This window comes from Peromyscus maniculatus, chromosome 21 (assembly GCF_049852395.1).
Source record: "Peromyscus maniculatus bairdii isolate BWxNUB_F1_BW_parent chromosome 21, HU_Pman_BW_mat_3.1, whole genome shotgun sequence".
NCBI lineage: Eukaryota > Metazoa > Chordata > Mammalia > Rodentia > Cricetidae > Peromyscus > Peromyscus maniculatus.
In genome coordinates, this window is record NC_134872.1 from 18,488,293 (window position 1) to 18,500,822 (window position 12,530).

Genomic DNA, 12,530 nt, shown 5'->3' on the forward strand with positions numbered 1-12,530 from the left:
GAAAAAAAGATGTAGTGAAGTTTCTCCAAAATAATTATAAATTTGAGATGTTGTAATACCGAATTCTATAAATGGTATGCTTATGAGATGTGACTGTGGATGCATTGCTTTGTGAATATGCTCTCAACACATTCCTTCAAAGAGGAAATACCAATAGAGGTAATGTGATAGTGGTCACCACCAACTCTATCATCCTCAAAGCCTAGAGTAGGACTGTAGTTTTAGAAGGGGATCTAAATTATCATTAACTACTGCATTAATTATGACTATTTTAAAAATGGAGGAAGATCAATTATTTAGTCGGGATTACATTAAAAACAAAGGCTAAGGGTAGGGTTTGCATAAGAGGCATTAATTGCCCTCTGGAGGACATAGCCAAGAGAAGTGAAAACATACACCAAGACTTGTATGCAAATGTTCACAGAAGCATTGTTTATAATAGCCAAAAATTGGAATAATCCAAATGTCCACTGACTAATAAATAAATAAATAAACATAGTATATCCATACAGTTAGTACTATTCTGCCATGAGAAAATGCTGATGCATACTATAGCATGACAAACTTTGAAAAGCTATGTTAAATGAAAGAAGCCAGGTAGAAAAAAAAAGAGTACAAATGACATCATTGCATTTATATTGAATGCCCAGAAAAAGGCTGCCCTATGGGAAGATGGCTTAACAGTTGGGAGGGGTAGAAAGGCGGCAAAGTTCCTATTTGGGGTGATGAAAACATTCCCAAATGAGTTGTGCTGGCATACGATCATTGGGATATACATTTTCAATTTCATGTAAGGCATACATCTGTGGTGCCAGCCGACAGAAAGGGTATGCACGCTAGCACCCACATAGCTTCGTGTTCTATCTTCTGCCACGGAGACATTTACCATGGTTGTAGGACAGGTAGCAGTGAGGAAGCTGGTCTTTCTCAACCCAGAAGCATTAACTCCCCATGTTTGCTAGGCTGTCTATGTTTTGATGGGTTCTGCATGCCCCAGGGCCTTTGGACCAGCTATTCTCTCGAGTTCTCATTCTTCCTCCAAGTCTCTACATAGCTAGCCCCTCGTCAGTCAAACCTCTACTCCAGTGTAATTTTTTTTTTTTTTACTATACCACTCTGTTTTATTCGCACACAGCTCAGAATCTTCATGTGCTCATCAGTTTGTTGTCTGCCTGCCTTATGAGAAAGCCAGCTCCATGGGGGACAGGGACACTTTTTACTTTGTTCTTCAATCTGTGCCTGTATCTACCACACCACTGGATAGGCAACCGGTGTGTGATGGTATGTATTGAGCAAATAATGTCCACGTAGAAAAATAGTTTCATAAACACGGCTGCAAAAGTGAATCTGTGTGTGTGGAGAGTTCCCCTTTACAGGAGTCTAGGGAACGGCACACATGAGCTCCAGTGGTAGCCGCCTCCTGGCTGGAAGAACAAGTGACTTACACTGGAAACCCAGTTGGCTACCAAGGACCTCTAGTGCGCTGACATTAATCTTCCCTAACCTCAGTCCCAGGTCACACAGCAGAGCATGCTTGGGGCCTGTCCTGTGGTTTATAAATAAGTCTGGGCTTGCAGCTGGTTTTGGACTGGCCCACATGGCATCTTGCCCACAGTCTGTTCAGTAGGTAGGCCAGCTCCTGGTAAGATCATCAAACAGCCTCGCAAACAATAACCCAGAACAATAACCGGGGTACGAGCCATCACACAAACATCATTCACTGACGCCCTTTCCTCAAACCCGGTCCCCAGCCTCAACAGAAGTGGTTTCTCCCAAGCACATCTCCCCTGGGGCTAGGGATTGTCCACACTTCCTGCAATGGTTCTGTGGTTTATTATTCTTAGAGATTCTTCAAGAGGGTGTTCAAATGTTAGACCATCTACCATCCTCGTTACTGAGTGTTTCATAGTGCTGGTCCCCCAGAAGCATTCCTAAGTTCAAGGAAGTGGCATCTTTGTTCCAGACAGGCATCTTTGGAGTCTTTGGAACAAACTGCTCAGAATAAAATTGGAGACTTCTCAGTGACTTGTATTTAAATTTTCACATGAAAAATGATTTTATGTGAAGGAAGAGAGGATAGTAGAATGCTGGGGACAAGAAGGGAGGAAGATAAATAATGAGGATGAAGGTTTAAGTGAGGAGGGCAGGGCAGAGGAGGGGATGGGGAGAGGGAGGGGAGGGGAGGGCAGAGGAAAGATGGGGAGAGGGAGGGGAGGGGAGGGCAGAGGAGGGGATGGGAGAGGAAAGGGAGGGGAGGGCAGAGGAGGGGATGGGAGAGGGAAGGGAGGGGAGGGCAGAGGAGGGGATGGGGAGAGGGAGGGGAGGGGAGGGCAGAGGAGAGATGGGGAGAGGGCAGAGGAGGGGGTGGGGAGAGGGAGGGGAGGGGAGGGCAGAGGAGGGGGTGGGGAGAGGGAGGGGAGGGGAGGGCAGGGGAGGGGAGAGGGAGAGGGAGGGGAGGGGAGAGGATGGGGAGAGGGATGGGAGGGGAGGGCAGGGCAGAGGAGGGGATGGGGAGAGGGATATCTAATACTAAGGATGTTTGAATAAGCTATATGAAAACCTGTTTTTTATAAGCTTCATGTGTGTGTGTGTGTGTGTGTGTGTGTGTGTGTGTGTGTGTGTGTGTGTGTGTGTGTTACTTGGAGTGGGATAATGTTACCGTCCAAAGCCACAGGTTGACAAATAAAAAGCCCTGTGCCAGGTGTAAGATGACACTTCGCCTTGAGTTTTTGGTCAGGGGTTCCCCCAAAAAACAATACAAGCGATCGCCACTGTCCTTGCTGCTGTGGTGACTAACCTTGCTTGTCAATGTGACTGCATCTGGAATCAACTGAAGTGCAGGCTGGTGGTGGGCATGCCTGTGAGCGCAGACCAGTTTGCTTTCTGTTGCTGTGATAAAACACCATGACTATGGAAGGAGTGTATTTTGGCTCATGGTTCCAGAGAAATAAAAATCTAAGGTGTTGGCTATATAGGCCGTGTAGGCACAGTGGCCATATAGGAAGCTGGGAGCTCACATCCTTCACCGGAACCAGGACGCAGACAGCAAAGTAAAAGTGGTACACGTCTTTAAACTCTTGAAGCCCACTCCAGTGATGTGCTTCCAACCGCAAAGATACATCTCCTAAACCTCCTCAAAGGGTACACCAACTGGGACCACTTCTTCAAATACTCATGCCTATGGGGGAACACTTCTCCTTCAAATCATTACAGAAGGGTCGCAACATTGTCTGTGAATGAGGCCATGTGAGGAGATTTCTGAGAGCTTGTGAGAAAACTCCAAGTAAACAGGACATGTATTTTGTAACCTCAGTTTCTCCCTAACTCGGGTTTGTTCTTGGAATGTGCTTTAGCGCCTCTCCCAGGTGTAGTAACTAAGAGCAGATTTGCTTCAGATGACACATTGCTGCTTACTTTTGTCCCACAAAAATGTTTCTAAGCGCGGGTTGCCCTTGTGACTGTATACAGTCTAAACTCCTGTGACCCTGCCTAACCCTCAGAATATAAACTGTCCCATGCCCTCAGTAAAGCTGGCTGTTGCATGAGACTTTAGTCTACCTCACTTTTAGGCTCCACTCTCCCAGGTTTAGACTGCCAACTAGAGCAATAACAGAGGGATTTTCTTGGTCATATTATTTGAAACAGGAAGACAATCCCCCCACTCCCCTTTTAGGTGGTGACCCCTTCTGGTGACAGCCCCAGATAAAGGACATAAATATAGAAGAAGGAAACTTGGATTTGTGCCTGCTGGTGTGCTCTCTCACTGGCAAGTTCATTCATCCTATCGCTGAGATATTCCTTTGCTGGTATTACAACCAACTTCTTTGGGCTTCCAATATAGTCTTGAAGAGCAGCAGCTTTCCATGGGTCCTTTATGCATCCAGACCAGATCCGTGCTGCTGAGATACCCAGCCTTGTGGACTGAACAACTATCAGATTCTTGGACTCTCCAGTATGAGATAGCCATCATTGAACTAACCAGACTGTATCCTATAAGCCAGTCTAATAAAGTCTATAAGTATATAAATATAGTATATAAAATATATTAAATATGTATTCTAAATATGAATACTTAGAGAACCCTGACTAATAACAGGCGCACACCAGAACTTGGTGGAACGACTCAGTTGCTGAAGACCATACCCTTTGGCCGCAGGACATGGAGAAATCAAGTTGGTTTTACTGATTGGGAAGCTTCCTCTGTGTTGGCTAGTTTTCATAATACAGGAAGGTGCTGCTGGCTTCTGGTGGTGGAGAGGTCATAAGCAGTCTTACCAGCCGTGCACCCTGTGAGTGATGATAATGACCAGTTTGGCAAGATACGTTCCTGGAGGCGGTCGTGGCATGAATGTGGTGTGGCAAGATAGGCCCATGGGTGTGGTAATGGCATGGTTATGGGGATTACCAACCACTTTCTGACCGGATTTAAGGATTGCTCCACAGGAGGAAACACATGGCTGGTACTGCAAATCTGGCCAAGAATCCATGATTGGGAGCTCACAGTTCCCAGGGGTGAACCCACCACGGTTATTCTGTTAAATGGACAGAGCACCTATGCTGTAGGATGTTCTGTATGTCCTGTGGGAGCCCGTTCTTGGGTTCCTCATGGCTTTACCCAGCAGGTCCACATAGAGGATGATTAGGACCACGGGCCTGAGTGCAGGTGTCTGAGATGGTCTGCACTTGGCTGTGCTGGGGGATGGTCTGTATGTCAAGTTGCTCTGATTGGTCAATAAATAAAACACTGATTGGCCCGTGGCTAGGCAGGAAGTATAGGCGGGACTAACAGAGAGGAGAAATAAAAGAACAGGAAGGAAGGAGTCACTGCCTGGAGCCACCAGGACAAGGAAGATGTAAAGTACCGGTAAGCCACAAGCCACATGGCAAGGTATAGATTTATAGAAATGGATTGATTTAAGCTATAAGAACAGTTAGCAAGAAGCCTGCCACGGCCATAGAGTTTGTAAGCAATAAAAGTCTCTGTGTTTACTTGCTTGGGTTTGAGCAGCTGTGGGACTGGCGGGTGACAAAGATTTGTCCTGACTGTGGGCCAGGCAGGAAAACTCTAGCTACACACCTAGGTTCCTATGTCTATAGCCATAGCTTAGAAAAACTCTCAGACCTCATCGTAGAAGTCTCTCAGCACTGGATGGTCATTAACACAGAAACCTGTAACTGGTCAATGTCCAGAGAGTAAGTGTCAGTGGAGTGCTATGTCACAAATGGGACATCTGTGTCACACCCATGCCCCAAGGCTCAGAGACCATCACCGAAGGGAAAAGAAAGATGGTAAGAGTCAGAGGTCTGGGATGTACAGAGTGAAACAATGTCTCATGGACACTAGAGGACTGCTGTGTTCATGAACTCGACGGCAGCTGTGGTTGCCTGCACAAGATCAAGCCAGTCAACACGCCAGCCTGGTCAGGAAATGGTTCACAAGCTATAGATAGTTTATGGTTGAGAGAAAGTTTTATGTGAGAAACTCTTCTTAAGGAGATGTAACACACACACACACACACACACACACACACACACACACACACACACACACACACACACACACACACATCCTTCTTCTCACCCCAGAAAGGGAGGCCATGATGGGCTAAAGTTAAAAAAAAATGTCCAACTTGGTGAATGAATACATTTTTATTGAGGTTAGTAACAGGAGTATGGTTGAGGGGCAGGGATGATACAAAGACAGCTTCATCACCAAAAAGACCACCCTAACATGAGTGGAGACTCCCCAAAGCTGCATCCTGGTACTCTCTGCACAGCATGCACACAGCTCCAGCCTGAGAAATCCCCTTTCTGCAGCCAGGCTGACCAAAGCCTCTCCTGATAAAAATCCTTTTACAGACTGGTCGAGTTTTCGGGGTTCTCCCAAGTCTCTGCTTTCCCAGACATGTGACCATTTGTTTCCCTCTCCAGTCTCATGAGCTTCCCCGGGCCATGGAGGGAATGTTTAAATTTGGAGGAAGCTGCTACTCAATACTCAATTTTCTTCAAGTGTGAGACCCCTGGTAGATCATAATATATTCATGAGTATGGATGTCCCCATATTCATAAATATATTAATAGCAGAAATTGAAACCGGGGGCTATTAAGAAGACAAGGAAATGGGAAGGGATGGGGGTGGATCTGGGAGGGGTTAGGTGGAGAAGTAGGGTGAATATAATAAAAATACATTATATGCATGTGTGAAAATTGTCAAAGAATAAGAGTATTTTGAAAATTATTTTATGGATATTTGGGTTTCCATACTCAGTGCAGAACTGAGGCTCCTATGCACAAGGCCTTACTGCATTCTGACTAACCAATCAGTGGGGCTTCATGGCTGCAGAATGTGCATGTCGTTTTGTCATGGACGGAACCCTCAGCTTCAGGAGAGGCTGAAACAGGCAGTCAGCGCACTGCACGTTTTCACACGACTGCATTTTACTCATGGGGTCCTGGAGGTTACGATTGAGACACTTCGTTAGCACTCCAAGCCCTTGTCTTCCAAATGAGGAACCAGCGAGGTCATGAACTTCTCCGGCTTGATGTAGGGCAGAGTAATGGTGGTTAAGAACGTGGCTCAGGGGAAGTGGTCCGGAGCTGGGGTCCTGGTGAATGGTTAGAGCGGGATCCTAGAGCAGGTGGTCCGGAGCTGGGGTCCTGGTGGGTGGGTAGAGCAGGTTCCTAGGGCAGGTGGTCCGGAGCTGGGGTCCTGGTGAGTGGTTAGAGCAGGTTCCTAGGGCAGGTGGTCCGGAGCTGGGGTCCTGGTGAGTGGTTAGAGCGGGGTTCTAGGGCAGGTGGTCCGGAGCTGGGGTCCTGGTTTTGTCATATTCTGGCTTCACTGTCACAGACAGGATCCTTGTGGGAGCTTAAGCTCTGACTTAATTCCTTTGGACTTGTGTTTTCTCACTTATGAAATGGAAATTCGGGGGCTAGAGAGATGGCTCAGCAGTTAAGAGCACTGACTGCTCTTCCAGAGGACCTGGGTTCAATTCCCAGCACCCACATGGCAGCTCACAACTGTCTGTAACTCCAAGATCTGACACCCTCACATAGACATCCATGCAGGTATTGCACCAATACAAATAAAGTAAAAATAAATAAATCATTAAAAAAGAAATGGAAATTCTGTATAAATCTCTGTATACATGGAAATTTGTACAAACCAGATGATTTGTACATATTAAACTTCATAAACTATGTAAAAACACACAGCACAGGGCACTCCAGTTTGAGACATTGGTAAGTAAGAAAGCTTCTGCAAGCCAGGCATGGTGGCACTCGGGAGGCAGAGGCAGAGGCAGAGGCAGGTAGATTTCTGTGAGTTCAAAGCCAGCCTGGTCTATATATCAAGTCCCAGCATAGCCAGAGCTACATACTGAAACTCTGTCTCAAAAAAAAAAAAAAAAAAAAAAAAATCAAAACCAAAAGGAGAAAGTAAGTTTCTTTCAGGCACATGTCTGAACTCTTCTCCAGTGCAAGACAGTTCCTTCCAGGGAAGCAGAACTGAGAAGGGCCACGAGGCCACTTGAACCAGTACCAAGAGATTACGCAATGAACAGCACGATGATAACTATGCTTGGTCACAGTAGTTAATACTTACTGGTGGCAAGTCAAGGAACAGTGTCTGCTTCAACCCAGGCTTGATTACAACCACACGGGCAGACATTCAGTTCTATGAAATGCCATAGCAATCCACACCAGAAAAACAAACAAACAAACAAAAATCCATGTTACCCAATCTAGATTGCACACACACGTCTAGGCTGTAGCTACTGGTGTAATTCCTGAAGACAGCCCTTTCCCAGTCCTGCCGATGGGAGCTGAAGGCACCTGACCTCACACAGCTATTCTTTTCTCTTTTTGTCTATTTCTCCGTGTGTGTGTGCACCTATGCATGTCTGCAAGTGTGCATGCACATGCGTATATGTGTTATCACGCACAGGGTGGTCTGAGGTTGATATCGGTAACCGTCCTCAGCCCCTCTTCACCCTATTCATTGAGGCAGGGTCTCTCAGTCAAAACCAGAGCTCGCTGATACGGCTAGTCTGGCCAGCCAGCTCACTCTGGGGATCCCGTCTCCACTTTCCAAGGCTGTAATTACAGGTGCCACACCCACCTGGCATTTATGTGGGTTCCAGGGATCCCAACTCCTGTCTCGATGGATGCTTGCCTAGGATGCGATTCAACCACTGAGCAATCTCCAGCTCTTTATCAATGACTACAGTCTGTTGCTTGGTTTCACGTAAGTTGCAGCCTAGTCCATTTAATATTCATGGTATGCGCATGATTTATACAATGTTTAATATCTACGGTACATGCATGATATACATCATTTAATATCCATTGTATAGACATGATACACAAAGCAGATGTTACTAATGGCTCTTCTTCCTCCCTCTTTCCCTCCCCGCTTCCTTCCTCTGCCCCTCCCTTCCTTCCTTGTCCAACATGAGAGCACCATGAGACTCAGGGTGACTAAGCCTCCTGCCCAGAGGCAGCACCACTGTCCAGCAGCTGGAATGACTCTTAAACTACTTGCTACACACACACACACACACACACACACACACACACACACACCACTCATGCCACTGAGGATCCTTTTACAGTGCAGGTTCAGGATCCAAGGGGGTTTGGAGGCTCCAGGGTGAAATGTAACTCACAAGCTTCCAGAAGCTGCTGCTGAGTCCTTGAACCATCCCCCACGATGTTCTCACGCGTGTCCTAACAGTCCCCAGGCATTGCTCTGTTGAGTCCTCATTCAGCTACCTCACTAGACTCTGAAGTCCACGAGAGCGAGCATGTGTCTTGCTCCTTCGACCTGGCTGCCCGGCCCCACACCCGGCAGAAAGAATTGGAGTATGTTTGAAGAGTGGGGGGAGGCAACCCATGCACAGTGACAAAGCTTCCACTTGGCAGGTTATGATCTACTTGCTTGCTGGGAAAGAGTGCCTCTCCTATCTCTTTCCTTCTCTGAAGGCCCATGGTGACGCCTACTTGTAACTGCTAGGTTGAGAAACGGCAGATGAAGGAACCCATCAGCGCCTTTATGACTGGGAGGTCGTTCTGCATGTAGGGAGAAGGGAGAGTAGGCAGGGTGACTGAGGCTTGCAGGAAGATATGTCACTTTCCCACTAGACTCTGGTAACTAGAGGACAATAACGACAACCTCTGAAGAAACCCTTTTGCCTTATGCCAGGCCCTGTGCTGAGAAACTCTCAGAGCCTGACATCTATCTCCCTTTATTTTCTCTACAAACCTGGGACACAGACACTTATCCCAGATGAAAGGAAGTTAAGACATGGGGTAATTGAACTCTAAGAAGTCAAGTCAGGACTCATACCTGCACCACCCAGCTCTAGATACCATGTTTCTTTCTTTCTTTCTTTCTTTCTTTTTTTTTTTTTTTTGGTATTTCGAGACAGGGTTTCTCTATGTAGCTTTGCGCCTTTCCTGGGACTCACTTGGTAGCCCAGGCTGGCCTCGAACTCACAGAGATCTGCCTGGCTCTGCCTCCCGAGTGCTGGGATTAAAGGCGTGCGCCACTACCGCCCGGCAATACCATGTTTCTGATGAATAGCCTATAGCAGAAAGGTGATCCCAGGGACAGAAGACAAGTACTTGAATGCAGGGCAACTTTACCTAGCTGTCAGTGACCTGTTACGGGCTCTGAGAAAATCCAGTTAGGTGGTTGATGAGAAACACATTACTTCTCCAAGAGAGGACCCTCATATTCAGAAGCCCTCATATGCAGGAACTCTATTATACAAGAGACTCTTTATGTGCAGAAGCAGCCCTTGTATGCAGGAGACCCTTTATATGCAGAGGCAGCCCTTGTATGCAGGAGACCCTTTATATGCAGAGGCAGCCCTTGTATTCAGAAGAGGATCCTAACATGTAGAAGTATCTCTCGTATACAGGAGGAACACTCATATGAAGGAGTCTGTAAATACAGTGTTGAGAAAGAGTAGGACCTTGTTAGTTTTCATGTCATGCCCAGTTTGTCTCGCTTGGTTCCCTGGTTAAATATCCAACGTCTCAGAAAGGTTAGGTAAGAGACAGCTGGGGAAGATGTCTCAAAGGTCCAATTCCTTTCACACTTCGCTAGGCCTCTTATGAAACCTTGCATTAAAGACTGGACCAAATCTGAGAAGACAGCCATCCCTCGGAAGAAATCACAGTTTTGTGAAGCGTGTGTGTGTCTAATAACAAAACAAAACAAAACAAAACCCAGGGTCTAAAGGACAGACCTTTGTTTTTCGAAGGCCTTTAAAAAAACAATCCAAGTTGCCGGGCGGTGGTGGCGCATGCCTTTAATCCCAGCACTCGGGAGGCAGAGCCAGGTGGATCTCTGTGAGTTCGAGGCTAGCCTGGGCTACCAAGTGAGTTCCAGAAAAGGTGCAAAGCTACACAGAGAAACCCTGTCTCGGGGAAAAACAAAACAAAACAAAACAAAACAACAAAAAAAAATCCAAAGGGTATATTTTAATACCAACTGTTAGAAAATTCAGAAATTAAGAAAACAAAGAAAGAGTACACTGACAGGTGGGATGTGGATAAAAGGTAAATTTAACTTTTTTTCTTGATGAAAGATTTTCAAATGGGCAATGAGACAATAAAGCAGGACAACGACACATGAAATACAGCAACAGACCAGAGTGAGGGAAAAAAAAGGCAAGCACAGATTTGGTTTTAATAAGCTTATCCTATTCATGTACTTTTATTTACCTTTGGAGGGAATATGATATTGTGGATCAAGGCCTTGCTTTGCCACATCCTCACTTTGGCCTCAAGCTGGCACACATCCTCCGAGATTCAGTTTCTTCATTGGCTCAACATAGACAGAATACACCTGTTTCCTTGAGTGATTGTAAGCCTACGGTAAACACCATTCAGCAGCTGTTTAACACAGACTTTAGTCTGTTTATCTTCTTTTCCCGTGAGTTCCTCTTTACTCAGATTCTCTTTCAAGCATTTGCTTGTCTGTTTTTCAGGACAGAGCTTCTTTGTGTAGCCTTGGCTGTCCTAGAACTAACTCTGTAGACCAGGTTGGCCTTGAACTCACAGAGATCCGCCTGCCTCTGCCTTCTGAGTGCAGAAGGTGTGTTCCACCACTGCCCAGCTTCTCTCAATCATTTCTGTTCCTAGCTTTTATGTATGTGTTGGTGGAAATATTTCTTATTTAATTGTACAGTGTTAAGAAAAAACCATGTTCCTATTAGTTTGTAAGGATGTGTAAGTGTGCATGTTTGCATTTTTTTTTGTTTGTTTGTTTTTGTTTTTCGAGACAGGGTTTCTCTGTGTAGCTTTACGCCTTTCCTGGAACTCACTTGGTAGCCCAGGCTGGCCTCGAACTCACAGAGATCCACCTGCCTCTGCCTCCCGACTGCTGGGATTAAAGGCGTGTGCCACCACCACCCGGCACATGTTTGCATTTTTTAATGAGCCTAGTCTGTTGTTACATTGCATGCTTTAGATAGGTAATGCTTCTGGGATGTTAGGTGTAAGCTTGCTGTGTTTAAAAACATGACAACGTATTACTTCTGTGTTGCTGTGATAAAACACCATGACCAAGGCAACTTATAGAAGGGGGCGTTTACTTGGCTCATGGTTCAAAGGCTTATGCCATCATGAGTGGCGGAGGCATGGCAGCAGGCAGGCATGGTAGCAAGAGGAAGAATTCAAGTGATCGAATCTCTAACTCCAACCACGAAGCAGAGAGTGAATAAGAAGTTGGGGGGGAGAATATAAATATTTGAGACGCACCCCTTTGAAACATCTGAAAGGAGTGCCACCAATTGGGGACCAGGTACTCAAATATCCCGTGGGGACATTTCTCATTTAAACTATTACACAGGGCCCAGAAAGATGACTTGATGGGCAAACTCAATGTGCTTGACATGCGAGCATGGATCCTAAGTTAAGATACTAGGGCTGTCAGGGAGGACATGTCTGTGACCCTAGCACTGGAGGACCAGAGGATTGTGGACAGCTCCCTGAGTAGTCAGTCGAGCAAAAACAGTGAGTTCCTAGGATCAATGAGAGACACTCTCTCAAAACACAAGATGGGAGCCGGGCAGTGGTGGCGCACGCCTTTAATCCCAGCACTAGGGAGGCAGAGCCAGGCGGATCTCTGTGAGTTCGAGGCCAGCCTGGGCTACCAAGTGAGTTCCAGGAAAGGCGCAAAGCTATACAGAGAAACCCTGTCTCGAAAAACCAAAAAAAAAAAAAAAACACAAGATGGGGAGCCCTAAAGGAACACACCCAAAGCCATCCTCGGGCTCTAGGCACAAGCATGGATTCACTCATTGCCCCCATACGTGCACAACCCCCTAAATAGATGGTATACACCCTTAAAAAGTCAACTTCGCTACCAGCTTTACTCTAAGTAACAATGACATTCAAAGAAAAAAATTTAATGTTGTATTCCTTTTTTGGGGGAGGTGAGACAAGGTCTCTTTCTATAGCCCTGGCTGTCCTGGAACTCACTCTGTAGACCAGGTTGGCCTTGAACTCACAGAGATCCACCT